The sequence below is a fragment of the Leptopilina boulardi genome, unplaced genomic scaffold, assembly GCF_019393585.1.
Source record: "Leptopilina boulardi isolate dan_hultmark-lab unplaced genomic scaffold, ZJU_Lbou_2.1 LbouV2_377, whole genome shotgun sequence".
In the NCBI taxonomy this organism is placed as follows: Eukaryota; Metazoa; Arthropoda; class Insecta; order Hymenoptera; family Figitidae; genus Leptopilina; species Leptopilina boulardi.
This window is the reverse complement of record NW_026137948.1, coordinates 1,491,942-1,503,692: the sequence shown is the minus strand read 5'-3', so window position 1 is coordinate 1,503,692 and position 11,751 is coordinate 1,491,942.

Genomic DNA, 11,751 nt, shown 5'->3' with positions numbered 1-11,751 from the left:
GTAACAGTTTTTATTTCAGTCGGTAAAATTATCTATATTTTTGATTTCGAATAGGTACATATCGTAATAACCTCATTTATTTATAGTATAATAGTATTCTAAAATAATTCCGTTGACACTGAATTTGTAAATAATTTTTATTTGTGCCAAAAAAATGGGGTGATTGGTCCTAAGATGGACTGTCTGGTGGCCCTAAGATGGACATTACACATTATTAATTTTATTTATTTTCAATGTTACAGTTTCTTAATAATGCTCTAAGCCTCATAACACAGCCACACAAAAAGAAGTGCCCAGGTTGGGAGATCAAAGTACCCTACCCCCATGTATTTTGGGCCGATGTACACGAATCTGAAGTCCATTTTGCTCCTGCACGTGTAGGTTTCTCCCTAACCTCAAGAAACATTTCACATTTTTGGTGGTATATGATTTTTTTTAAATTGATGGATTTATATGAAACTGAGTATTTAGGGGTATTTGAGATCGCTGATTACAAATCTGAAGTCAGATTTTAAAAATTCAAAAAGTCGTATCAAATATGGCGGACAAATTTTTTGAAAAATAATGATTTTTTAGAAATTTTTTTAAAAATTCTTAGATTAGTATAAAATTTGTTACTTGGGGGCTCATTACGAATCTGAAGTTATCATTTCAAAATTTAAAAATCAATTTTTCTTTTTCTACTTCGAAATTGTGATGTTATCAATAGAAAATATGATTGCGTGCCATAACTGTCAGAGAAACGTACACTTAAAGTGCGAAAAAATCTGCATACCCTGGTACGAATGTCCGAATTGTGACTCAGACAATTCAGCTTAGAGAGATTTATTGTTAATTTCTTTTAATTAAGTATAAAATAACTAATCTCTTATTAAATAAATTAATTTAATTAAATTATTCTCGTTAAAATTAATTTTCTTGCAATATTATTTAATTTTTAACATTTAAAAAATGTTAGAACTTTTAAAAAATATAATAAAGAAACAGAAAATTGGTTTAAAAATCCTTACTTGGATTTTATATAATATAAATTATGTAATATATATTTTTTGTATTTTTATTTTACCCGTTTTTTAATGCATTTTATGAAGGTGTCCATCTTGGGGACACTTTTTTCAAATCGAAATTTACAACAATTTGAAAGAATTCTTTAAAAAAATCTTGTTTGTAAATTAAATTTTTTTCTTTATGGCCAAAAGGTACCTTATATTGTACTTTCATATGGTATGCACCATTTTTAAGGTATCCTAAAACGTTAGGATTCTAGAGCTGACAGTGAAGGGGTTGAACCAAACCAATTAAATTTGGTTTAAATTTTATCAATTATTTCTCAAAAATTCAACTTCTTTTACAATTTTTATTATTTTATATCGGTAATTTTTTGTTGGCTTTTTTCATGATTCTGAACAATCAATCATATAGATATTTAAAAATTTTATCATTTTTAAAAAAGAATTTTAAAAAGATCATAATTTTTTTCTAATTTTAATAATTTACAATAATTTTAGATCCTAAATAATATCAGAAAAAAATTGACTCAACATTAATTTCGATGAGTTGAAATTTCACTGCTCTCTCCTCTTAAACCAACTTAGATTTTATCATGAAGTAGTATAAGGAGCACTTATTGTTAAGCACATAGCCCCATTTTAGAAGAATTAAATAATCCCAAATTGCATATCACCGATTATAACTCCTCTAGCAGAAAACCGGTGTACTTAGGACTTTCAATATTAACTTTATTATTTTTTTAATTAATATTTTCATCAGTTTCCGATAAATGTACTAATAACTCCCACATAGCACGACTTCTTGCTGTGAGGTTACTGTTAAGGATATCTGTAGGGTTTGTAACGTTACCGTGTAAGCCTATAGTAAACTTGAGGTCATATCTTAAAACTTTCGCCATTACAGTAAGCTTACATAGTAAGGTCGTTGTAAGTTTACATGGTAAGCTTGTGGTAAGCTTACACGGTAAGGTTTTTGTAAGCTTTCCGTAAAGTTACTGTAAACATATAATGTTATTAACAAATAAATTTTATTAATATTTATGCGCAGTAGTTTTCTATGGCACATACGGTTGCGCAGTAAATTTTTATTTAACAAACCATATTGGGGTTCATGAAGTACTTTATTAAATATATAATTTTTTATAAAAAAAATTTATAATATAATATATATTATAATATAATTATTTTGAATATATTTTCATATTACTCTATGTTTACAGCAACCTTAAAGTAACCTCACGAGAAGCTTACAACAACCTTACCGTGTAAGCTTACCACAACCTTACCATGTAAACTTACCACGAGCTTACTGTGTAAGCTTACTGTAATGGCGGATGTTTTAAGATGCCCTCAAGTTTACTGTAGGCTTACACGGTAACCTTACAAACCTTACAGATATCCTTACAGTAACCATAAAGCAAGAAGTCGTGCTATGTGGGTTGTTTTATTGACAAGTTTCAACATAATTTTTTTGTATGATTTTTGGAAAGGAATAAAAATTATTGTAGTAAAAGTGAACATTTTTAAAACGATGTTCCACGTAACCTGTAATTCTTCGCTTTTCCACTAGGGTTGTTACCCTCACAGCATGGGATATCTCGTGGATATCAAATTTTCATCTCGCGATATCCCTGGGATATCTCACGGGATGGAAATTTGGATGTCCCAGGGATATCCCGTGGACATCCCCGGGAGATCCTAGGGATATCTCCCGCGGGATTTATTTATTGCGCATGTGCAGGGAACAAACATATGATTGCGTTCTAAGATGGCGGACTAAGGCCTAGAGTGTTGACGTGTAGGATAACGCGTCCTTTATTTTCTATTCTTTTAAATTTTTTGGTGTTAAATAAAGTAATTTCTTGTGTTTTCGTTAAATTCATAATATGTTTAGTGTATATTCAACAAAATTTTTCAAAAGTTTAAATGTTTTTCATAGTCCCTGCTAAAAATAAAATCACAAAACGTCAAAAAATTAGTCAGAATCTCTGACGTTTTGAGACTGTTTTTATTACGATTGCAGTCACAGAACACCACAATAAGTGAGGTTTAGTCAAAGAATCGTCAATAGTAGTCAGATTTTTTATGAGGGTCGGAGACCCTTTTTTTTGCCATACCATAAATCATTAAACCCTGTGACTATTTGTGATGTTAAATGACATTTCTTTCTATAAAATAGTTTTGAAGATTCCTGACTTACTTCTCATGAATTCTGACTACAAATATTTAAAAATTAAAAAAAATCAATATTTTATCATTAAAAAAATAAATTATCGTACAACATTTTTTTATCTTTACGTTACACATTCTTAATTATTATTTTTACAATTTATTATATTTATTTACTCCTATCGAAGAAAATCTCGCAAACGCAGGGAATCGAACTCACAACCTAACGAACGCAAACCGAATACCTAACCCCTGAGCTAAACTAACCTAACTGAGATCTTAAAAATAGAATACGGTTTTATGAAAATAGAAGATCTTATTACTTTTCTTCAATTTTATCAACATATTTTGTTGATAATTATTATTATTATTTTAAAAAAATTTTATAATTTTTAAAAATTAACAAGTAAAGTTAAAATAGGTATATTGTTATATTGATCAAAAAACATTTGTAGTCCAATTATCATATATTAATGTATTCAATTAATAAAATTTGCTTCAGCAAATATTTAATTAAACAAAAAATTCGTATGTAAATATTATTTGAATTCGAACTTAAAAGAATATGTGTAATATACAAATAAAATAGTCTAGAATAATAAGATTCTGTCGGATTGTCTCAAGTAAACTCTGAGCGAATTTTATCAGGTTTTTCGCTCACGTTTTAGCACATTCATTACTATTATAATTAATTATAATGATAAGAATTAATTAATATGCATATATTAATTACTATATTATTAAAATTCAATTTAACATAATTCTTCCACAAATCAACTAAATAATTACTAATTTTAATTTCTCTTTTTAGCATACTGCACTATAATTAGATGTAATATTTGGTTCAAATCAAATTTATATTTAGTGAAAACTGGATCAAATTCGCTCAGAGATTGATTGAGCGATCAATTCTTATATTCTATTTTACAAGAGACCAGAATGTTTTTGCTCATCTAGTTGTAAAAAAATAAACTTTTATGTGAAATAGAATAGGTTTTCAACATATGTTGCTTTCTTATAACTAAATGTAAGGAAACTAGCTTACTGTAAAATAATAAATACAAATTTGAAGTAGGGACTTTAAAAGTATTGGGATCTGACATGGGGGCGGGGCCTAAAGCAATATGGCGTAAATTGGGTAACACTTTTAGTGAATTTACATGGGAATAACATGGGATGCATGTTTAAAAATCTTTTTTAAAATCGTTTAAAAAATATTGCTTAATTTAATAAATGTATAAGTGAATTTTTTTAATACAAAATTACTATTTACATTCCTATTTACAAACATGAATAAAAATATAAAAGAAATCTTATTTTTATACAAATTATTTTCTCAAATCCAGCGATACTTGTGCAAGAAAAGTATTGTATTTTCCTTTATATTTCATGTAATTATATGAAAATTTATAAATGTATGTATTTCATTTTTCATTGTAAAAGTCTGTTAACAAGAAGTGAAAAAAATTTATTTATCCGTTTTTACAGTGATAAATTAACTTTCAAAATGTTCACATGCACGGGTAATATGAAAGATTATATAACCTCCAAATTTTAAAATCTTAAACTTACATGGCAAAATGTAATCACTTCTTTTGAAATGCAGAGAACATACTCTCATAGAAGGCTTTATACTGTTTATTTTTAAAGCATTTTTCCAGGCCTTTAATTGATCGACTTTTTCAAAATTATCGAACGTATTTTTCACATCGACTACTCGTTGTTTTGGTTTCGGAAATTTATGAAAACTTACGCTTAAATTTTTCGCTACAGTACTGCCACAGCCTCTCACAGAACACTTAATTCTGCAGGAAGATTTCTCACGCGGTAAAAATGTAGCTTCATTCATAATGATAAAATAATTAACAATGATAGCGGAACTACAATTGCAAGTGACACAAACAGTTATCCAAAACTAGTTACATTTTTCAACACCAGATGCACGGCGTTCCTTAACCAGCATTAAATAAAAAATGAATGGACCTCCGATTTTTTTTCGGGGTTTTGAAGTAGAGGTAAAAATATTACTTTTTAGCCCAAAACAAAAATCTTCGGTCGAGCTTAGAGTTTTTTTTTCAATTTTAATTTTTTATACAGGTTTACAATGCATTTTTGGAATTATTTATGCGTTATCCAGCATATATATAGTATATACATATGTGTATTTATGTATATATCTATATATATGTATATTATGTATATGTATATATATATATACATATATATATATATATTATATCTACACACACACACGCACACATACACATAGAAGCCTGTTTTGGTATTACGTTGGATGACAATTATAAAAATTACATTGAAGATTTCAAATCAAGTTATTTAAAATTAGAAACTTCAGTAACACCAAAGGTTCATGCAGTATTTTTCCATGTACCAGATTTTTGTGAGATATATCAATGTGGCTTAGGCTTCTACGGGGAGCAGGCTATGGAGTCCGTACACCACGACTTTAATGTTACTTGGCTGAAGTATAAAGTTTATGAACAAAACCCAGATTATGGTGCAAAATTGATGCGGGCAGTTGGTGAATATAATTCTTATCATATTTAAATTGTAACATTTAATTTTACCCTATAAGTAATGTTTAAATTGCAACTTACTATATTGTTCTTCAAATATGTATTATTATTGTTGATCTTATTATTATCATTCGTTGAGTTAAAAAAAATTATGTAAAACTTTATGAATTTCTATTGAGTATTAAAAAAATTCATTTTTATTTTTGCTTCTGCAAATTAAATTTAAAATTGTTGTGTTTTATTTTGTATAAGATATATTCTGCTTGCGCGTGTATATGTGTATGTGTGCGTGTGTGAGTGTAGATATAATATATATATATATATATGTATATATATACATATACATAATATACATATATATAGATATATACATAAATACATATATGTATATACTATATATATGCTGGATAACGCATAAATAATTCCAAAAATGCATTGTAAACCTGTATAAAAAATTAAAATTGAAAAAAAACTCTAAGCTCGACCGAAGATTTTCGTTTTGGGCTAAAAAGTAATATTTTTACCTCTACTTCAAAACCCCGAAAAAAATCGGAGGTCCATTCATTTTTTATTTAATGCTGGTTAAGGAACGCCGTGGATGGCATGTGTACGAATGTCAGATCCCAGTAGTCATTGACGCCTTCCCTTTTCTGTCCTTGTCTTACAAACGTGATTCCATATATATTATATGTACGTTAGAAAAGGACAAAAAGAAAAGTATAGGCCAGAAGGATCTTTTATGGTTTTATGGCTTTTCATTGCAAAATTAAAAATTGTTGCATTTGAAAAAAATAATTTTTAAATATTATATTCGTAATGTACATGATACTACAATTACAACGATATAAAATTTTTTGCAAATGTTTTTAAATTATTGAGAATTAATTTTAATTAATGGAGTATTTATTGTATAATCATTATGTAATTTTAGAGTTTTTACTTAATGTTTTATATCATTGGAATCGTTAAAATCTATAAATTACAAATATAACATTTAAAAAAATATTTATTTAAATTTAAATAATTTTTTATTTTGCATTAAAAAGTCATAAAACCTGATAGACCCTCGAAAGGACCCTTCTGTTGGAAAAAGGGAATATATAATATAATAGAGTTATATGGTGGGTTTGAGTGGCCTTGGTACCTCTCTTGGAACCCTTTTTACAAAAAAAAATAAAACGTAGTGAGAAATCGTCACTTTTTAGAAAACGTCAGGCCCATAAAAACTATTTAAGTCAGAATTAGTCAGCAGCATCACAGAACATCAAAATAGTCTCAAAACGTCAGGATTTCTGACGTTTTGAGACTGATTTCTGATTTTATTTTTAGCAGGGGTATCAAGTGTATACGTAAAGTGGCGTAATCTCTAGCGGATTGTTTTGGCTGAAGGGAGTTCAAATCCGACCCTGTTAAATACCTCCTTGAGTCCTGCTTAAACCTTTTGTTAAAAAACAATAGAAAACAATTGTTTAACAAAAAAACAATTGGTATTAATAAATATTTGCAAAAAGGTTAGATTTACATATATTTGGATTATATTATGCTGAAATTAATTAAAAATAAATGTGAAAAGTGAAAGATGCTTACCTGTCACTTGAACTGTGCGTGATTTTCGTTTGGACAAAAAATTTTCTTTGAAAAATTAAAAAATAATTGTTGTAATTTTTTGGAATATTAAAATATGATAATTAATAATTAAAGAATTATTTAATTATTAATTATTCCATAAATATAATTAAAAGTGTAACATATTATAAACAAACTGACTTTACCGACTGTCAGCTACTCACACTTGCCACGCAGTTGCGGGGTACGAGTTACCATGCAAATTTACTTAGCGCACGAAACACCAGATGACAGGGCAAGCGATTTCTTTGAAACATTTTCACATTCTTTACTCGAATAAAGAATACGTCTTTCTCAAATGCAGTATATGAGTATAATAATAAATGTTATTTCTACTTATATTACTTTATAGTTGTTTCTTATTATTATTAATAATAAGAAAAATGAAAATATTCTATTAGTAATTTGAAAGGAATTTGGAATTTGTTAAAATTATAAATAATTTAAAATTCAAATTTTAAAAAAGTTTGAATGATAATTTTAGTAATTAAGAATAACGTTTAAAAATTTTAATATTTAACAGATTAAAAAAGTACATTTATAAGCTTGCTAATATAATCATTATGAATTTTTAAAGTATTTTACAGATACAATATATGTATATGAGGCAACATTTTTATCGAAAGTGAACAGTGGATTTTTTGAAAAATCATAACTACTATATGGGGCATTCCACGGGAAATTTTCAGTCAAATTTTTTTTTCAAAATATATATAAATAATAAAAAAATAAATATTTTTTTATTTCATAACTAAGGAAGTTTTAGTTATTAAAATTTTACGTCATCAACAGCAGTATATTTATGAAACATTTTTTTTATCAATTGTACTAATGAATAAAAAAATTATACTGTATATGAAATTTGTCCACTTTATTACAAATTTTTTGAATATGTGCTCAAAAATAATTTACCTATAATAATAAAAGTAACAAAAAAGTTGAAATTAAATTTAAAAATTGAGTTTTCTCAAAAAGAGGCACTAATTACACTGAAAAACAATTTATTTGATTCATATACTTGATTACTTGACTATTATCAAATAAATATTTACTTGAACCAAATAATTATTATTTGAATTAAATAAAGTGTATTTAAACCAATTATTTTTGTATTTGAAACAAATACAATTTAATTATCTCGAATACCAATTATTTGATACAGATAAATATTTATTTGATAATAGTTAAGTAATTGAGTATTTGAGTCAAATAAATTTTTTTTTCAGTGTACGATTTTTAATTTTTTTTTGCACTACAATCTCTTATGACTGAAGAATTTTTTCCTCTATTTGTTGCTTCCATTATAGATGCGTTATTTTTGAACACATATTTCAAAAATTTAAGAAAATGTGAACAAATTTCATATACAATATAATTTTTTATTCATTAGTACAATAGATAAAAAAATGTTTCTATAAAACACGATTGGAGTATTCACAAAACGCTGAGATTTGAAAAACAAGCAAATTTCATAGAGTTCTCAATTTATGTGTTTGAAACACAATTTTCGTATAGTCATGACAATTTATAGAATTGTCTTTTCTGAAATTTATAGTGTTTTCGCTACAAGAAATTTTTTTCCGTGTAACTTCCTTCATTTTTATGAAATAAAAAAATAAAAAAATACTTTTTTTTATTTCTATACAGATTTTAAAAAAATTTTCGAGGAGAAAAATTTTGAATTAAAATTTCTCGTGGAATTTTTTAATGTTCACACATATTATAATTAACCCCTTAACTGCTGATGACAACAATTGGACGCACAAAATTGTCGTCATCGCAGTTAAGGGGTTAAATGACACTAAGGAAAATCATTTATGTGTATCAAATAATCTGTTACTTTATTATTATCAAATGAATGTTTGTTTGTCATAAATAATCTTTATTTTAATTAATTAAATATATTTGTTTGAGATACAGAAATTATTGACACAATTACAATTTATCTAAATTAAATAAAAATAATATATCATATATATGTATATATAATTATTCCACGCTAAAGTGAAAGTCCGTCTGCCATTGCATCTCCAATTTTTTGAGAGAGTATAGAAAAAACCCAAAAATATTTTTAAGAAATCCAAAAAATTTAAAAAAATCAGAAAATATTATAAAAATTTTTTGCCCATTACCGGCCCAGGCTTAAAAGTGTCGTAAAAAGTAGTAGTTTTTTTGAAAAAAAATCGATCAGTACGTCAAATGAGAAAAATGACTTTGTATCATTAAAACTTCAAAATTTAAGAGTAATATCATATGAAAAAAAAATTCGATTTTTTTTGAAAAGTACATATATCTAATAATAATTTAAAATAATTTGTTTATTAATTGTTTATTAATAAATGTCTATAAAAATAATATTAAAATTTATTGCTTATTAAAATGAATTCAAAAGTTCGCGCTTGAAATTTAATCAGCTGTCGGTAAAAAAATGTTGAACTCAGAGTATTGTAGAAAAACGAAAATTTCTCGAAAGTTGAAATATTTTGTTCATTTATTGTATATAACTATGATTAATAAAATGATTAATAAAAGTACAAATTCTCAAAGTATTTGTAAAGGACGAAAGATGCGAGTAGTATGGCTGTTACCAGTTCTAAAACACATGTAATGCAGGTATCTACCTTACCGACATATGGTAACTCTACTTTACCCTTTGCGGATGTTACCGACCGTTGTCGCGAGATGGCGCTGTTGCTCGCGGGAATTTTTGAAATTTTTAACCCGTTAGGTCACCTCCCTTACCACCCACTTTCCACCCTCTTGGTCACCCACCACCCCCCTTATTTGCATATGATTTTTTAAAATTTAACCCTTTTGGTCGCCTACCCACCCCCCCTAATTTGCATATGTCTTCCCTATGTATAAACTAGGGCGGGTCAATTTGTATGGTCAAAAATTTTTCGATGAAGCGTATAGCAAAAACATAATCTATAGATTATTCTGAGCAAATTTGCTCAAAGAACCATAGGTCTAAAGCGAATTTCGAGCCCCCGAAATTTTCAAAATAGATATTTTTTAATTAATTTCAATTTTTTTCACTAAAATCGCCATAAAAATCGATTGAATAATAGGATATTGCTCAGAATACGCTTATTGGAAAGGTAATTTTACTATCTTCTTGAAAAATTAACATTAGTATTTTAAAAAAAAAGTGGAAATAGTAATTATTATTATTAAAAAAAGACCTAAAATTGGCTTTTAACTAATAAATTATGATTTTAATATTCTTTTTGTTTTTTTAACGTATTTTTTCTCTACCTATTTCCTGAGTTGGCCGGGATTTTAAAAATGGACCGAGAAAACAGGGAAATAACCGGAAAATTACCAAAAAACCGGGAATTTTTGGGCAATTCTAAAAATTTGATACAGATCTAAATAAAACGTGATTTTTTTTCATATAAATAATGCGTATGCAAAAATGTTCTTAAAAAATTTTTTTATGAAAAAAATGTTGAAAAATACAAAAAAAAATTCCTATAATTTTGATCGAGAAATTCCAAAAAATTGACCGGGAAAAACCGGGAAATGACCGGAAATTTAAAATTATAAAAAAACTCGACACTGATTATTTTGAAGTAAAATTTATTACTATTAAAGTGCATATATAATTTAAAATTACTTCTGATATCGCCGACTTTTTTATTTTTCAAATCATCTGCATAAAAAAACACACAAATTTCAAAATAATTATTTTCAAGAATTAAACAATACAACACAGTTGTTTAATTTTTATGCTAATTTATTTTTAATATTGTTTATCGGTGTCGTTGTCATTTTTTAAAATCTTGTTTACTTTCCATTCGAGGCACTTTTTTGCGACTTTCGATTGTTACCGCCATAACACTTTCGCGATTTTTATCTACGACACGTTTGGAAACACTAGTCAATAATTGAACATGTCTTTCGGTTTCTTGAATATGCAAAGGTATTTCTGGATCGATTATTGGTGATTCATCAAAGCGCAAATATTCTAATAAGTGATCATACGGGATGTCTCTAGTAAACGGCGGTTCGGATAAAACACTGTCATCATCGAAGTCAACCATATCGATATAATCCGCAAAATCAAAATTTATATCATGTTTTTTATATGGCCTAAGAATCGTTGGATCGTACAGTTTATCTCGAAAGTATAAAATTTTGTTAATAGCGATATCACGCACGGCTTTTCTATCATCAAATAACATTGTTAGTAGAATACTTTCCGGATGTGCAAAGTACGAATTGTTTTGAATTGTCTTATCGACTACTTCACGCAGATTTGGTTGTAAATATCGTGTCCAATTTATGAATTTTGCTAACAGTGCACTGCCATATACAACAGATGAATAGTACTTCACATTGAAGTACATCGGAACGTAAACTTTAATAATATATGTCGCCAGAATTTTTAAATTTATTGTTGGCTT